Raw genomic sequence first — 16,929 nt, 5'->3', positions numbered from 1 at the left:
GGGACACACGCGGAGAGGTTCCATCCCGGGTCACTGGCCGCCCACTGCCCCTGCCCCAGATCGGGGGCCGCAAAGCAGCCCTGTCTGAGTCCCCTGCCTCTAGAGGGAGTATTGGACCAACTCTTGTAGAAAACGGGGTCCTTGCGGGCCACTCATTGGAGGGACACAAATAAATCTTTGCCGACTTTCTGCTGAAACTTACGAGCGTTCACACCTAAGCCTCTTACAAGGTCAGCTGTTTAGCTAAACATGAGCTCATGATCTAAATTTACACAATAATGAAGAAAGCAGCTACAAGTGGAGACAATCAGCCAAAACCATCAATACCAGAATTAGATTCCCAAGGACATCCATCAGATGTAGGAATAATCGGGTGCAAGGCAGAAAATATACATAAAACTGGAACTGAAACAAGGCACAAGGATGTTTTCAAAGACTGGAAGGATCTCTAAAACATTTTTCAAGGACATGTCATTGATAAAGCTAAATACTCCAAAGTTGTGTAATACAACAGATTAATCATTGAGAAGAGTGAAATTATGCTGTTTTGAAAACTATGGCAGGTCAGATTTTCTGCCTAATTCTATAAGAAGATTTCTCTAAAAAATACACATTATTTCAAAGACTTATTGGCTGTGAAATAAGTTAAGGGTATTTCAATTGGCTTGTCTGCAAAGAAAGGTGAGATGTAGGGAATCACAGAAAGTCGAGGGGAAAATAGGTCAATATATACATTGCTGTATGGTGAACTAAACCTTAGGCCAGCAACAATGGAGAGGACCTGACCCTTAGACACGTACAAGTAAGCTGGAATCATCAAAAGTTCAAATCTTTATAAGTAAAAAGATTTATTAAAATGAATAACCAAGTGTTTTAATTGACATCAGAAGATGAAAACAATAAACCCTGAGAACATAGAAAAAAGATAAATAAAGATATGAGCAGAACTTAATACAACAGAAAACGTATAAAATTCAGGTGATTTAGTAAGTCCAAAGAATCTTCTTTGAAAAGATTTAAAAGACACACTTTGATTAAGGAAAACCAAAACATAAGTAAAGAATATACAGAAAGAGTCAGGACAATGTTAGAGCAGAGAATGTATGAAATGCCAGTAAATTTGAACATTTCTGTCAAGTGGACCATTTCCTAGCTCCTAAAGTTTACCAACACTGACACAAGAGGAAATCATTTATGGTCATCATGTCTGCCCTTGGCATTCTCGGAACGCTCTGGCCTCAGAATGCAGCCTCTGTAGTCCATGGTAACCTGCGGAGAGGGGGCGGGGCTGAGGGAGGTTGGAACACTGCCCTCACTGAAGGAGTGGTTGTGGCCATCTCTGCTGTGACTGAACAAAGGGCAGGGGAGCAGGGGGCCCAGGGCAGGGCCCTCAGAGCCGGGCAGGCCCAGTGGAGTGTCACAAGCTTTTAGGCCCAGGCCAAAGGGCGCCTTCTTTGTCTGCACAGCTGCCCAAACTCTCACCTTTCCACTCAGGCCGCCCTCTTACTTGAAGTGTGTGTGGAATGTGTCCACGCAGTACACCGCGCTGCACAGCTAAGCATAGTTCTGGGCATCGTAGCTTCCTGCCAGGTGACCGAGGTTCGCAGGCAGATGGGTCCCTGGGACACACGTGGAGTGGCTCCAGCCCGGGTCACAGGCCGCCCACTGCCCCTGCCCCAGATCGGGGGCCGCAAAGCAGCCCTGTCTGAGTCCCCTGCCTCTAGAGGGAGTATTGGACCAACACTTGTAGAAAACGGGGTCCTTGCGGGCCACTCATTGGAAGGACACAAATAAATCTTTGCCGACTCTCTGCTGAAACTTACGAGCGTTCACACCTAAGCCTCTTACAAGGTCAGCTGTTTAGCTAAACATGAGCTCATGATCTAAATTTACACAATAATGAAGAAAGCAGCTACAAGTTGAGACAATCAGCCAAAACCATCAATATCAGAATTAGATTCCCAAGGCCATCCATCAGATGTAGGAATAATCGGGTGCAAGGCAGAAAATATACATAAAACTGGAACTGAAACAAGGCACAAGGATGTTTTCAAAGACTGGTAGGATCTCTAAAACATTTTTCAAGGACATGTCATTGATAAAGCTAAATACTCCAAGGTTGTGTAATACAACAGATTAATCATTGAGAAGAGTGAAATTATGCTGTTTTGAAAACTATGGCAGGTCAGATTTTCTGCCTAATTCTATAAGAAGATTTCTCTAAAACATACACATTATTTCAAAGACTTATTGGCTCTGAAATAAGTTAAGGGTATTTCAAATGGCTTGTCTGCAAAGAAAGGTGAGATGTAGGGAATCACAGAAAGTCGAGGGGAAAATAGGTCAATATATACATTGCTGTATGGTGAACTAAGCCTTAGGCCAGCAACAATGGAGAGGACCTGACCCTTAGACACGTACAAGTAAGCTGGAATCTTCAAAAGTTCAAATCTTCATAAGTAAAAAGATTTATTAAAATGAATAACCAAGTGTTTTAATTGACATCAGAAGATGAAAACAATAAACCCTGAGAACATAGAAAAAAGATAAATAAAGATATGAGCAGAACTTAATACAACAGAAAACGTATAAAATTCAGGTGATTTAGTAAGTCCAAAGAATCTTCTTTGAAAAGATTTAAAAGACACACTTTGATTAAGGAAAACCAAAACATAAGTAAAGAATATACAGAAAGAGTCAGGACAATGTTAGAGCAGAGAATATATGAAATGCCAGTAAATTTGAACATTTCAGTCAAGTGGACCATTTCCTAGCTCCTAAAGTTTACCAACACTGACACAAGAGGAAATCATTTAAGGTCATCATGTCTGCCCTTGGCATTCTCGGAACGCCCTGGCCTCAGAATGCAGCCACTGTAGTCCATGGTAACCTGCGGAGAGGGGGCGGGGCTGAGGGAGGTTGGAACACTGCCCTCACTGAGGGAGTGGGTGTGGCCATCTCTGCTGTGACTGAACAAAGGTCAGGGGAGCAGGGGGCCCAGGGCAGGGCCCTCAGAGCCCGGCAGGCCCAGTGGAGTGTCACAAGCTTTTAGGCCCAGGCCAAAGGACGCCTTCTTTGTCTGCACAGCTGCCCAAACTCTCACCTTTCCACTCAGGCCGCCCTCTTACTTGAAGTGTGTGTGGAACGTGTCCGCGCAGTACACCGCGCTGCACAGCTAAGCATAGGTCTGGGCATCGTAGCTTCCTGCCAGGTGACCGAGGTTCGCAGGCAGATGGGTACCTGGGACACACGCGGAGAGGTTCCATCCCGGGTCACTGGCCGCCCACTGCCCCTGCCCCAGATCGGGGGCCGCAAAGCAGCCCTGTCTGAGTCCCCTGCCTCTAGAGGGAGTATTGGACCAACTCTTGTAGAAAACGGGGTCCTTGCGGGCCACTCATTGGAGGGACACAAATAAATCTTTGCCGACTTTCTGCTGAAACTTACGAGCGTTCACACCTAAGCCTCTTACAAGGTCAGCTGTTTAGCTAAACATGAGCTCATGATCTAAATTTACACAATAATGAAGAAAGCAGCTACAAGTGGAGACAATCAGCCAAAACCATCAATACCAGAATTAGATTCCCAAGGCCATCCATCAGATGTAGGAATAATCGGGTGCAAGGCAGAAAATATACATAAAACTGGAACTGAAACAAGGCACAAGGATGTTTTCAAAGACTGGTAGGATCTCTAAAACATTTTTCAAGGACATGTCATTGATAAAGCTAAATACTCCAAGGTTGTGTAATACAACAGATTAATCATTGAGAAGAGTTAAATTATGCTGTTTTGAAAACTATGGCAGGTCAGATTTTCTGCCTAATTATATAAGAAGATTTCTCTAAAAAATACACATTATTTCAAAGACTTATTGGCTGTGAAATAAGTTAAGGGTATTTCAAATGGCTTGTCTGCAAAGAAAGGTGAGATGTAGGGAATCACAGAAAGTCGAGGGGAAAATAGGTCAATATATACATTGCTGTATGGTGAACTAAGCCTTAGGCCAGCAACAATGGAGAGGACCTGACCCTTAGACAAGTACAAGTAAGCTGGAATCTTCAAAAGTTCAAATCTTTATAAGTAAAAAGATTTATTAAAATCAATAACCAAGTGTTTTAATTGACATCAGAAGATGAAAACAATAAACCCTGAGAACATAGAGAAAAGATAAATAAAGATATGAGCAGAACTTAATACAACAGAAAACGTATAAAATTCAGGTGATTTAGTAAGTCCAAAGAATCTTCTTTGAAAAGATTTAAAAGACACACTTTGATTAAGGAAAACCAAAACATAAGTAAAGAATATACAGAAAGAGTCAGGACAATGTTAGAGCAGAGAATATATGAAATGCCAGTAAATTTGAACATTTCTGTCAAGTGGACCATTTCCTAGCTCCTAAAGTTTACCAACACTGACACAAGAGGAAATCATTTAAGGTCATCATGTCTGCCCTTGGCATTCTTGGAACGCCCTGGCCTCAGGATGCAGCCTCTGTAGTCCATGGTAACCTGCGGAGAGGGGGCAGGGCTGAGGGAGGTGGGAACACTGCCCTCACTGAGGGAGTGGGTGTGGCCATCTCTGCTGTGACTGAACAAAGGGCAGGGGTGCAGGGGGCCCAGGGCAGGGCCCTCAGAGCCCGGCAGGCCCAGTGGAGTGTCACAAGCTTTTAGGCCCAGGCCAAAGGACGCCTTCTTTGTCTGCACAGCTGCCCAAACTCTCACCTTTCCACTCAGGCCGCCCTCTTACTTGAAGTGTGTGTGGAACGTGTCCGCGCAGTACACCGCGCTGCACAGCTAAGCATAGGTCTGGGCATCGTAGCTTCCTGCCAGGTGACCGAGGTTCGCAGGCAGATGGGTACCTGGGACACACGCAGAGAGGTTCCATCCCGGGTCACTGGCCGCCCACTGCCCCTGCCCCAGATCGGGGGCCGCAAAGCAGCCCTGTCTGAGTCCCCTGCCTCTAGAGGGAGTATTGGACCAACTCTTGTAGAAAACGGGGTCCTTGCGGGCCACTCATTGGAGGGACACAAATAAATCTTTGCCGACTTTCTGCTGAAACTTACGAGCGTTCACACCTAAGCCTCTTACAAGGTCAGCTGTTTAGCTAAACATGAGCTCATGATCTAAATTTACACAATAATGAAGAAAGCAGCTACAAGTGGAGACAATCAGCCAAAACCATCAATACCAGAATTAGATTCCCAAGGCCATCCATCAGATGTAGGAATAATCGGGTGCAAGGCAGAAAATATACATAAAACTGGAACTGAAACAAGGCACAAGGATGTTTTCAAAGACTGGAAGGATCTCTAAAACATTTTTCAAGGACATGTCATTGATAAAGCTAAATACTCCAAAGTTGTGTAATACAACAGATTAATCATTGAGAAGAGTGAAATTATGCTGTTTTGAAAACTATGGCAGGTCAGATTTTCTGCCTAATTCTATAAGAAGATTTCTCTAAAAAATACACATTATTTCAAAGACTTATTGGCTGTGAAATAAGTTAAGGGTATTTCAAATGGCTTGTCTGCAAAGAAAGGTGAGATGTAGGGAATCACAGAAAGTCGAGGGGAAAATAGGTCAATATATACATTGCTGTATGGTGAACTAAACCTTAGGCCAGCAACAATGGAGAGGACCTGACCCTTAGACACGTACAAGTAAGCTGGAATCATCAAAAGTTCAAATCTTTATAAGTAAAAAGATTTATTAAAATGAATAACCAAGTGTTTTAATTGACATCAGAAGATGAAAACAATAAACCCTGAGAACATAGAAAAAAGATAAATAAAGATATGAGCAGAACTTAATACAACAGAAAACGTATAAAATTCAGGTGATTTAGTAAGTCCAAAGAATCTTCTTTGAAAAGATTTAAAAGACACACTTTGATTAAGGAAAACCAAAACATAAGTAAAGAATATACAGAAAGAGTCAGGACAATGTTAGAGCAGAGAATATATGAAATGCCAGTAAATTTGAACATTTCTGTCAAGTGGACCATTTCCTAGCTCCTAAAGTTTACCAACACTGACACAAGAGGAAATCATTTATGGTCATCATGTCTGCCCTTGGCATTCTCGGAACGCCCTGGCCTCAGAATGCAGCCTCTGTAGTCCATGATAACCTGCGGAGAGGGGGCGGGGCTGAGGGAGGTTGGAACACTGCCCTCACTGAAGGAGTGGTTGTGGCCATCTCTGCTGTGACTGAACAAAGGGCAGGGGAGCAGGGGGCCCAGGGCAGGGCCCTCAGAGCCGGGCAGGCCCAGTGGAGTGTCACAAGCTTTTAGGCCCAGGCCAAAGAGCGCCTTCTTTGTCTGCACAGCTGCCCAAACTCTCACCTTTCCACTCAGGCCGCCCTCTTACTTGAAGTGTGTGTGGAATGTGTCCACGCAGTACACCGCGCTGCACAGCTAAGCATAGTTCTGGGCATCGTAGCTTCCTGCCAGGTGACCGAGGTTCGCAGGCAGATGGGTCCCTGGGACACACGTGGAGTGGCTCCAGCCCGGGTCACAGGCCGCCCACTGCCCCTGCCCCAGATCGGGGGCCGCAAAGCAGCCCTGTCTGAGTCCCCTGCCTCTAGAGGGAGTATTGGACCAACACTTGTAGAAAATGGGGTCCTTGCGGGCCACTCATTGGAAGGACACAAATAAATCTTTGCCGACTCTCTGCTGAAACTTACGAGCGTTCACACCTAAGCCTCTTACAAGGTCAGCTGTTTAGCTAAACATGAGCTGATGATCTAAATTTACACAATAATGAAGAAAGCAGCTACAAGTTGAGACAATCAGCCAAAACCATCAATATCAGAATTAGATTCCCAAGGCCATCCATCAGATGTAGGAATAATCGGGTGCAAGGCAGAAAATATACATAAAACTGGAACTGAAACAAGGCACAAGGATGTTTTCAAAGACTGGTAGGATCTCTAAAACATTTTTCAAGGACATGTCATTGATAAAGCTAAATACTCCAAGGTTGTGTAATACAACAGATTAATCATTGAGAAGAGTGAAATTATGCTGTTTTGAAAACTATGGCAGGTCAGATTTTCTGCCTAATTATAGAAGAAGATTTCTCTAAAACATACACATAATTTCAAAGACTTATTGGCTGTGAAATAAGTTAAGGGTATTTCAAATGGCTTGTCTGCAAAGAAAGGTGAGATGTAGGGAATCACAGAAAGTCGAGGGGAAAATAGGTCAATATATACATTGCTGTATGGTGAACTAAGCCTTAGGCCAGCAACAATGGAGAGGACCTGACCCTTAGACACGTACAAGTAAGCTGGAATCTTCAAAAGTTCAAATCTTCATAAGTAAAAAGATTTATTAAAATGAATAACCAAGTGTTTTAATTGACATCAGAAGATGAAAACAATAAACCCTGAGAACATAGAAAAAAGATAAATAAAGATATGAGCAGAACTTAATACAACAGAAAACGTATAAAATTCAGGTGATTTAGTAAGTCCAAAGAATCTTCTTTGAAAAGATTTAAAAGACACACTTTGATTAAGGAAAACCAAAACATAAGTAAAGAATATACAGAAAGAGTCAGGACAATGTTACAGCAGAGAATATATGAAATGCCAGTAAATTTGAACATTTCTGTCAAGTGGACCATTTCCTAGCTCCTAAAGTTTACCAACACTGACACAAGAGGAAATCATTTAAGGTCATCATGTCTGCCCTTGGCATTCTCGGAACGCCCTGGCCTCAGAATGCAGCCACTGTAGTCCATGGTAACCTGCGGAGAGGGGGCGGGGCTGAGGGAGGTTGGAACACTGCCCTCACTGAGGGAGTGGGTGTGGCCATCTCTGCTGTGACTGAACAAAGGGCAGGGGAGCAGGGGGCCCAGGGCAGGGCCCTCAGAGCCCGGCAGGCCCAGTGGAGTGTCACAAGCTTTTCGGACCAGGCCCAAGGGCACCTTCTTTGTCTGCACAGCTGCCCAAACTCTCACCTTTCCACTCAGGCCGCCCTGTTACTTGAAGTGTGTTTGCAACGTGTCCGCGCAGTACACCGCGCTGCACAGCTAAGCATAGGTCTGGGCATCGTAGCTTCCTGCCAGGTGACCGAAGTTCGCAGGCAGATGGGTCCATGGGACACACGCGGAGAGGCTCCTGCCTGGGTCACATGCCACCCACTGCCCCTGCCCCAGATCGGGGGCTGCAAAGCAGCCCTGTCTGTGTACCCTGCCTGTAGAGGGTGTATTGGACAAACACTTGTAGAAAACGGGGTCCTTGCGGGCCACTCATTGGAGGGACACAAATAAATCTTTGCCGACTCAATGCTGAAACTTACGAGCGTTCACACCTAAGCCTCTTACAAGGTCAGCTGTTTAGCTAAACATGAGCTCATGATTTAAATTTACACAATAATGAAGAAAGCAGCTACAAGGGGAGACAATCAGCCAAAACCATCAATACCAGAATTAGATTCCCAAGGCCATCCATCAGATGTAGGAATAATCGGGTGCAAGGCAGAAAATATACATAAAACTGGAACTGAAACAAGGCACAAGGATGTTTTCAAAGACTGGTAGGATCTCTAAAACATTGTTCAAGGACATGTCATTGATAAAGCTAAATACTCCAAGGTTGTGTAATACAACAGATTAATCATTGAGAAGAGTGAAATTATGCTGTTTTGAAAACTATGGCAGGTCAGATTTTCTGCCTAATTATAGAAGAAGATTTCTCTAAAAAATACACATTATTTCAAAGACTTATTGGCTGTGAAATAAGTTAAGGGTATTTCAAATGGCTTGTCTGCAAAGAAAGGTGAGATGTAGGGAATCACAGAAAGTCGAGGGGAAAATAGGTCAATATATACATTGCTGTATGGTGAACTAAGCCTTAGGCCAGCAACAATGGAGAGGACCTGACACTTAGACACGTACAAGTAAGGTGGAATCTTCAAAAGTTCAAATCTTTATAAGTGAAAAGATTTATTAAAATCAATAACCAAGTGTTTTAATTGACATCAGAAGATGAAAACAATAAACCCTGAGAACATAGAGAAAAGATAAATAAATATATGAGCAGAACTTTATACAACAGAAAACGTATAAAATTCAGGTGATTTAGTAAGTCCAAAGAATCTTCTTTGAAAAGATTTAAAAGACACACTTTGATTAAGGAAAACCAAAACATAAGTAAAGAATATACAGAAAGAGTCAGGACAATGTTAGAGCAGGGAATATATGAAATGCCAGTAAATTTGAACATTTCTGTCAAGTGGACCATTTCCTAGCTCCTAAAGTTTACCAACACTGACACAAGAGGAAATCATTTAAGGTCATCATGTCTGCCCTTGGCATTCTCGGAACGCCCTGGCCTCAGAATGCAGCCTCTGTAGTCCATGGTAACCTGCAGAGTGGGGGCGGGGCTGAGGGAGGTTGGAAAACTGCCCTCACTGAGGGAGTGGGTGTGGCCATCTCTGCTGTGATTGAACAAAGGGCAGGGGAGCAGGGGGCCCAAGGCAGGGCCCTCAGAGCACGGCAGGCCCAGTGGAGTGTCACAAGCTTTTAGGCCCAGGCCTAAGGGCGCCTTCTTTGTCTGCACAGCTGCCCAAACTTTCAACTTTCCACTCAGGCCGCCCTCTTACTTGATGTGTTGTGGAACGTGTCCGTGCAGTATACCGCGCTGCACAGCTAAGCATAGGTCTGGGCATCGTAGCTTCCTGCCAGGTGACCGAAGTTCGCAGGCAGATGGGTCCCTGGGACACACGTGGAGAGGCTCCTGCCCGGGCCACAGGCCGCCCACTGCCCCTGCCCCAGATCGGGGGCCGCAAAGCAGCCCTGTCTGCGTCCCCTGCCTCTAGAGGGAGTATTGGACCAACACTTGTAGAAAACGGGGTCCTTGCGGGCCACTCATTGGAGGGACACAAATAAATCTTTGCCGACTTTCTGCTGAAACTTACGAGCGTTCACACCTAAGCCTCTTACAAGGTCAGCTGTTTAGCTAAACATGAGCTCATGATCTAAATTTACACAATATTGAAGAAAGCAGCTACAAGGGGAGATAATCAGCCAAAACCATCAATACCAGAATTAGATTCCCAAGGCCATCCATCAGATGTAGGAATAATCGGGTGCAAGGCAGAAAATATACATAAAACTGGAACTGAAACAAGGCACAAGGATGTTTTCAAAGACTGGTAGGATCTCTAAAACATTTTTCAAGGACATGTCATTGATAAAGCTAAATACTCCAAGGTTGTGTAATACAACAGATTAATCATTGAGAAGAGTGAAATTATGCTGTTTTGAAAACTATGGCAGGTCAGATTTTCTGCCTAATTATAAAAGAAGATTTCTCTAAAAAATACACATTATTTCAAAGACTTATTGGCTGTGAAATAAGTTAAGGGTATTTCAAATGGCTTGTCTGAAAAGAAAGGTGAGATGTAGGGAATCACAGAAAGTCGAGGGGAAAATAGGTCAATATATGCATTGCTGTATGGTGAACTAAGCCTTAGGCCAGCAACAATGGAGAGGACCTGACCCTTAGAAATGTACAAGTAAGCTGGAATCTTTAAAAGTTCAAATCTTTATAAGTAAGAAGAGTTATTAAAATGAATAACCAAGTGTTTTAATTGACATCAGAAGATGAAAACAATAAACCCTGAGAACATAGAAAAAATATAAATAAAGATATGAGCACAACTTAATACAACAGAAAACGTATAAAATTCAGGTGATTTAGTAAGTCCAAAGAATCTTCTTTGAAAAGATTTAAAGGACACACTTTGATTAAGAAAACCAAAACATAAGTAAAGAATATACAGAAAGAGTCAGGACAATGTTAGAGCAGAGAATATATGAAATGCCAGTAAATTTGAACATTTCTGTCAAGTGGACCATTTCCTAGCTCCTAAAGTTTACCAACACTGGAACAAGAGGAAATCATTTAAGGTCATCATGTCTGCCCTTGGCATTCTCGGAATGCCCTGGCCTCAGAATGCAGCCTCTGTAGTCCATGGTAACCTGCGGAGAGGGGGCGGTGCTGAGGGAGGTTGGAACACTGCCCTCACTGAGGGAGTGGGTGTGGCCATTTCTGCTGTGACTGAACAAAGGGCAGGGAAGCAGGGGGCCCAGGGCAGGGCCCTCAGAGCCCGGCAGGCCCAGTGGAGTGTTACAAGCTTTTAGGCCCAGGCCAAAGTGCGCCTTCTTTGTCTGCACAGCTGCCCAAACTCTCACCTTTCCACTCATGCCCCCCTCTTACTTGAAGTGAGTGTGGAACGTGTCTGTGCAGTATACCGCGCTGCACAGCTATGCATAGGTCTGGGCATCGTAGCTTCCTGCCAGGTGACCGAAGTTCGCAGGCAGATGGGTTCCTGGGACACTCGCGGAGGGGCTCCTGCCCGGGTCACAGGCTGCCCACTGCCCCTGCCCCAGATCGGGGGCCGCAAATCAGCCCTGTCTGTGTCCCCTGCCTCTAGAGGGAGTATTGGACCAACACTTGTAGAAAACGGGGTCCTTGCGGGCCACTCATTGGAGGGACACAAATAAATCTTTGCCGACTTTCTGCTGAAACTTACGAGCGTTCACACCTAAGCCTCTTACAAGGTCAGCTGTTTAGCTAAACATGAGCTCATGATCTAAATTTACACAATATTGAAGAAAGCAGCTACAAGGGGAGACAATCAGCCAAAACCATCAATACCAGAATTAGATTCCCAAGGCCATCCATCAGATGTAGGAATAATCGGGTGCAAGGCAGAAAATATACATAAAACTGGAACTGAAACAAGGCACAAGGATGTTTTCAAAGACTGGTAGGATCTCTAAAACATTTTTCAAGGACATGTCATTGATAAAGCTAAATACTCCAAGGTTGTGTAATACAACAGATTAATCATTGAGAAGAGTGAAATTATGCTGTTTTGAAAACTATGGCAGGTCAGATTTTCTGCCTAATTCTATAAGAAGATTTCTCTAAAAAATACACATTATTTCAAAGACTTATTGGCTGTGAAATAAGTTAAGGGTATTTCAAATGGCTTGTCTGCAAAGAAAGGTGAGATGTAGGGAATCACAGAAAGTCGAGGGGAAAATAGGTCAATATATACATTGCTGTATGGTGAACTAAGCCTTAGGCCAGCAACAATGGAGAGGACCTGACCCTTAGACACGTACAAGTAAGCTGGAATCTTCAAAAGTTCAAATCTTTATAAGTAAAAAGATTTATTAAAATGAATAACCAAGTGTTTTAATTGACATCAGAAGATGAAAACAATAAACCCTGAGAACATAGAGAAAAGATAAATAAAGATATGAGCAGAACTTAATACAACAGAAAACGTATAAAATTCAGGTGATTTAGTAAGTCCAAAGAATCTTCTTTGAAATGATTTAAAAGACACACTTTGATTAAGGAAAACCAAAACATAAGTAAAGAATATACAGAAAGAGTCAGGACAATGTTAGAGCAGAGAATATATGAAATGCCAGTAAATTTGAACATTTCTGTAAAGTGGACCATTTCCTAGCTCCTAAAGTTTACCAACACTGACACAAGAGGAAATCATTTAAGGTCATCATGTCTGCCCTTGGCAATCTCGGAACGCCCTGGCCTCAGAATGCAGCCTCTGTAGTCCATGGTAAACTGCGGAGAGGGGGCGGGGCTGAGGGAGGTTGGAACACTGCCCTCACTGAGGGATTGGGTGTGGCCATCTCTGCTGTGACTGAACAAAGGGCAGGGGAGCAGGGGGCCAGGGCAGGGCCCTCAGAGCCCGGCAGGCCCAGTGGAGTGTCACAAGTTTTTAGGCCCAGGCCAAAGGGCGCCTTCTTTGTCTGCACAGCTGCCCAAACTCTCACCTTTCCACTCAAGCCGCCCTCTTACTTGAAGTGTGTGTGGAATGTGTCCGCGCAGTACAACGCGCTGCACAGCTAAGCATAGTTCTGGGCATCGTAGCTTCCTGCCAGGTGACAGAAGTTCGCAGGCAGATGGGACCCTGGGACACACGCGGAGGGGCTCCTGCCCGGGTCACACTCCGCCCACTGCCCCTGCCCCAGATCGGGGGCCGCAAAGCAGCCCTGTCTGAATCCCCTTCCTCTAGAGGGAGTATTGGACCAACACTTGAATAAAACGGGGTCCTTGCGGGCCACTCATTGGAGGGACACAAATAAATCTTTGCTGACTTTCTGCTGAAACTTAAGAGCGTTCATACCTAAGCCCCTTACAAGGTCAGCTGTTTAGCTAAACATGAGCTCCTGATCTAAATTTACACAATATTGAAGAAAGCAGCTACAAGGGGAGACAATCAGCCAAAACCATCAATACCAGAATTAGATTCCCAAGGCCATCCATCAGATGTAGGAATAATCGGGTGCAAGGCAGAAAATATACATAAAACTGGAACTGAAACAAGGCACAAGGATGTTTTCAAAGACTGGTAGGATCTCTAAAACATTTTTCAAGGACATGTCATTGATAAAGCTAAATACTCCAAGGTTGTGTAATACAACAGATTAATCATTGAGAAGAGTGAAATTATGCTGTTTTGAAAACTATGGCAGGTCAGATTTTCTGCCTAATTATAGAAGAAGATTTCTCTAAAAAATACACATTATTTCAAAGACTTATTGGCTGTGAAATAAGTTAAGGGTATTTCAATTGGCTTGTCTGCAAAGAAAGGTGAGATGTAGGGAATCACAGAAAGTCGAGGGGAAAATAACTCAATATATACATTGCTGTATGGTGAACTAAGCCTTAGGCCAGCAACAATGGAGAGGACCTGACCCTTAGACACGTACAAGTAAGCTGGAATCTTCAAAAGTTCAAATCTTTATAAGTAAAAAGATTTATTAAAATGAATAACCAAGTGTTTTAATTGACATCAGAAGATGAAAACAATAAACCCTGAGAACATGGAGAAAAGATAAATAAAGATATGAGCAGAACTTAATACAACAGAAAACGTATAAAATTGAGGTGATTTAGTAAGTCCAAAGAATCTTCTTTGAAATGATTTAAAAGACACACTTTGATTAAGGAAAACCAAAACATAAGTAAAGAATATACAGAAAGAGTCAGGACAATGTTAGAGCAGAGAATATATGAAATGCCAGTAAATTTGAACATTTCTGTAAAGTGGACAATTTCCTAGCTCCAAAGTTTACCAACACTGACACAAGAGGAAATCATTTAAGGTTATGATGTCTGCTCATGGCATTCTCGGAACGCCCTGGCCTCAGAATGCAGCCTCTGTAGTCCATGGTAACCTGCGGAGAGTGGGCGGGGCTGAGGGAGGTTGGAACACTGCCCTCACTGAGGGAGTGGGTGTGGCCATCTCTGCTGTGACTGAACAAAAAGCAGGGGAGCAGGGGGCCCAGGGCAGGGCCCTCAGAGCCCGGCAGGCCCAGTGGAGTGTCACAAGCTTTTAGGCCCAGGCCAAAGGGTGCCATCTTTGTCTGCACAGCTGCCCAAACTCTCACCTTTCCACTCAGGCCACCCTCTTACTTGAAGTGTGTGTGGAACGTGTCCGTGCAGTATACCGTGCTGCACAGCTAAGCATAGGTCTGGGCATCGTAGCTTCCTGCCAGGTGACCGAAGTTCGCAGGAAGATGGGTCCCTGGGACACACGTGGAGAGGCTCCGGCGCGTGTCACAGGCCGCCCACGGCCCCTGCCCCAGATCGGGGGCCGCAAAGCAGCACTGTCTGAGTCCCCTGCCTCTAGAGGGAGTATTGGACCAACACTTGTAGAAAACGGGGTCCTTGCGGGCCACTCATTGGAGGGACACAAATAAATCTTTGCCGACTTTCTGCTGAAACTTACGAGCGTTCACACCTAAGCCTCTTACAAGGTCAGCTGTTTAGCTAAACATGAGCTCATGATCTAAATTTACACAATATTGAAGAAAGCAGCTACAAGGGGAGACAATCAGCCAAAACCATCAATACCAAAATTAGATTCCCAAGGCCATCCATCAGATGTAGGAATAATCGGGTGCAAGGCAGAAAATATACATAAACCTGGAACTGAAACAAGGCACAAGGATGTTTTCAAAGACTGGTAGGATCTCTAAAACATTTTTCAAGGACATGTCATTGATAAAGCTAAATACTCCAAGGTTGTGTAATACAACAGATTAATCATTGAGAAGAGTGAAATTATGCTGTTTTGAAAACTATGGCAGGTCAGATTTTCTGCCTAATTATATAAGAAGTTTTCTCTAAAAAATACACATTATTTCAAAGACTTATTGGCTGTGAAATAAGTTAAGGGTATTTCAAATGGCTTGTCTGCAAAGAAAGGTGAGATGTAGGGAATCACAGAAAGTCGAGGGGAAAATAGGTCAATATATACATTGCTGTATGGTGAACTAAGCCTTAGGCCAGCAACAATGGAGAGGACCTGACCCTTAGACAAATACAAGTAAGCTGGAATCTTCAAAAGTTCAAATCTTTATAAGTAAAAAGATTTATTAAAATGAATAACCAAGTGTTTTAATTGACATCAGAAGATGAAAACAATAAACCCTGAGAACATGGAGAAAAGATATATAAAGATATGAGCAGAACTTAATACAACAGAAAACGTATAAAATTCAGGTGATTTAGTAAGTCCAAAGAATCTTCTTTGAAAAGATTTAAAAGACACACTTTGATTAAGGAAAACCAAAACATAAGTAAAGAATACACAGAAAGAGTCAGGACAATGTTAGAGCAGAAAATATATGAAATGCCAGTAAATTTGAACATTTCTGTAAAGTGGACCATTTCCTAGCTCCTAAAGTTTACCAACACTGACACAAGAGGAAATCATTTAAGGTCATCATGTCAGCCCTTGGCATTCTCGGAATGCCCTGGCCTCAGAATGCAGCCTGTGTAGTCCATGGTAACCTGCGGAGAGGGGGCGGGGCTGAGGGAGTTTGGAACACTGCTCTCACTGAGGGAGTGGGTGTGGCCATTTCTGCTGTGACTGAACAAAGGGCAGGGAAGCAGGGGGCCCAGGGCAGGGCCCTCAGAGCCCGGCAGGCCCAGTGGAGTGTCACAAGCTTTTAGGCCCAGGCCAAAGGGCGCCTTCTTTGTCTGCACAGCTGCCCAAACTCTCACCTTTCCACTCAGGCCGCCCTCTTACTTGAAGTGTGTGTGGAACGTGTCCGTGCAGTATACCGCGCTGCACAGCTAAGCATAGGTCTGGGCATCGTAGCTTCCTGCCAGGTGACCGAAGTTCGCAGGCAGATGGGTCCCTGGGACACACGCGGATGGGCTCCTGCCCGGGTCACAGGCCGCCCACTGCCCCTGCCCCAGATCGGGGGCCACAAAGCAGCCCTGTCTGAGTCCCCTGCCTCTAGAGAGAGTATTGGACCAACACTTGTAGAAAACGGGGTCCTTGCGGGCCACTCATTGGAGGGACACAAATAAATCTTTGCCGACTTTCTGCTGAAACTTACGAGCGTTCACACCTAAGCCTCTTACAAGGTCAGCTGTTTAGCTAAACATGAGCTCATGATCTAAATTTACACAGTAATGAAAAAGCAGCTACAAGGGGAGACAATCAGCCAAAACCATCAATACCAGAATTAGATTCCCAAGGCCATCCATCAGATGTAGGAATAATCGGGTGCAAGGCAGAAAATATACATAAAACTGGAACTGAAACAAGGCACAAGGATGTTTTCAAAGACTGGTAGGATCTCTAAAACATTTTTCAAGGACATGTCATTGATAAAGCTAAATACTCCAAGGTTGTGTAATACAACAGATTAATCATTGAGAAGAGTGAAATTATGCTGTTTTGAAAACTATGGCAGGTCAGATTTTCTGCCTAATTATAGAAGAAGATTTCTCTAAAAAATACACATTATTTCAAAGACTTATTGGCTGTGAAATAAGTTAAGGGTATTTCAAATGGCTTGTCTGCAAAGAAAGGTGAGATGTAGGGAATCACAGAAAGTCGAGGGGAAAATAGGTC

Source organism: Mesoplodon mirus, assembly GCF_964341445.2.
Source record: "Mesoplodon mirus genome assembly, chromosome: 1".
In the NCBI taxonomy this organism is placed as follows: domain Eukaryota; kingdom Metazoa; phylum Chordata; class Mammalia; order Artiodactyla; family Ziphiidae; genus Mesoplodon; species Mesoplodon mirus.
Note: the sequence above shows the minus strand (reverse complement) of the source record.